The following is a 2163-nucleotide window of genomic DNA, read 5'->3' on the forward strand; positions in this document are numbered from 1 at the left end:
TCATTCTTGCTCTTGGCTTCTATAGTGTGGAACCGTAAACTGTGCAACTCCACTGACCTTGCAAGCGCCCGTTTCGCCCAATTGGACCACCTTGTTCGGTATATCAGGTTCTGCTAAAGCGGGGTCCCAGTGTATTTTTGTAGACTGAGGGGTCTTCACGAGCCAATCTCCATTAACATTTTCTATATTATAAATTTTTTGTTCACTCTATAATTCACTTTATCATTTCATTGCAAATTTTATTAAAAACAATTTTTGGAATAATCTCATTATCGTGTAAATTATTTTCTCTACATGTTTTAAATGATATTTAGATCAAGATAAAGCTATAGTATAATTATCTCTCAGAAAACAAAATTCATTAAAAATATTCCATTTCTTCAAAGTATTATAATTGCAATTTTCCAATTGGGATTAATTGGAAGATGTCCTGACTCTTCTGACCTCTTACACATTTACGTTAGGTCATTTCAATTTTCATCGTTGTTGAATTTTTCTTGTTTTACTTCTTCCTTTTACTGACATTTATGTACATTGCTCTATCTTTCTCTATTTTCTGTTTCCAATGTTAATCCTTCATGTGCATCATTTCTTCAGTTTTAACCTTTGGTTGATGTCGTAAAAAGTTTCCGGTATTAAAAGGTCAAAATAAAACAACAACGAATTAAGTATAAAAAAATGTGTTGTCGGAAACGTTTCAGACCTCATATGGCCCGTTTTCAAGCCTGAAAACACTAGTTGAGATTAATGAAAAAGAGCGACGTAAAAAATTCAATTTTCATTAGTAAGAGATCCATGAGAATGTTTGGGAAAATATATCAACTCGTAAATAAAGTTACTTATCATGTATTTCGTTAGATACACGATATAAAATTTCATCATGTATCTAATGAAATACATGATCAATAACTTTATTTACGAGTTGATATATTTTCCCAAACATTCTCATGGATTTCTTGCTAATAAAAATAGAATTTTTTACATCGCTCTATTTCATCATTTTCAAATAGTGTTTTAGGCTTGAAAAGGCACCATATCAGGTCCGAAACGTTGCCGGTTATATATATTTTTTATATTTAATTCGTTGCTGCTTTATTTGTACCTATTAATACCGGAAACTTTATATGACGTTAATCCTTCATACTTATACCAACATGCTGCTTTCTTTTATTTTGTAAAACCAATCTTAATCATATTTTTAAAAGTATCCCTTGTTTTTCCTATATCCAATAGATTTTTTGACATATAATCTATAGAATCAGTTTTTTTCTAAGTAATCGTTCCTTTCCTATATTTATAACTAAGGATTTCCTGGACATAAGGACATAAGTTTTAAAATCAAAATGTTTCAAGAGACATACAAAACAGCCTTACTTCAAAGACGCAGTAACTGCAACAACAAAAAATAAAAAATTACTTTCAAGCTTTTACTTATAGCTCCATTAAATTGTGAACACTTGTGAAAGGAACGATGTGTTTCAAGAAAACGTTGATATTTATTCAGAAAGAGCTCCAGAACTTTTGTTATTTTTAATTAAAAAAAAAGTAAAAAACACTTTCGAGCTATTACTTAGCTTTATTCAATCGCAAAAAGAACAAATGAAAAGAAATAATCGCTTTAAACAAACAAATTACCAAACATCGATTTTGACCCATTTCTAAATCTAAGTGGATCATAATCTAAAAAAAACACGAGTTAGGTGAATCCAATAAAACGCATTTTCGAAATTTTACACTTATGCCATCATGCTCCGGCACCCTTCAACTATATAAACTTTCCTTTTTGTTTTAGCAATGCATCGCTTAAATTTTCTACTTTTCTTCCCTCGTTTATTCTTTATTTATGTATTGGAAATAGTACAATAATCATAAGTTTTATTTTCCCTAAAAAGCATTATGTTAATCATGAAAGTTTCAACCGGGATATCCTATATTAAGATATCCTGATGTACGTATATGTCATGTGACTTGACGTCCTTAAGATATCCTTTGGATGTTTTCATGTTTTTAAAAGGCCCTCAGGACGTCCTCAAGCCATCCGCCGAAAGACGTCTATAGGACAACATTAAGGTGGTTTTAGCGTGACTCAGTGAGTCATATGAGAGTGTAAAAAAGTATTTTTGATTTACATGGAATCTTTTGTGTTTGAAAATCCGAAAATTA

Source organism: Belonocnema kinseyi, chromosome 3 (genome assembly GCF_010883055.1).
Source record: "Belonocnema kinseyi isolate 2016_QV_RU_SX_M_011 chromosome 3, B_treatae_v1, whole genome shotgun sequence".
Classification (NCBI taxonomy): Eukaryota; Metazoa; Arthropoda; class Insecta; order Hymenoptera; family Cynipidae; genus Belonocnema; species Belonocnema kinseyi.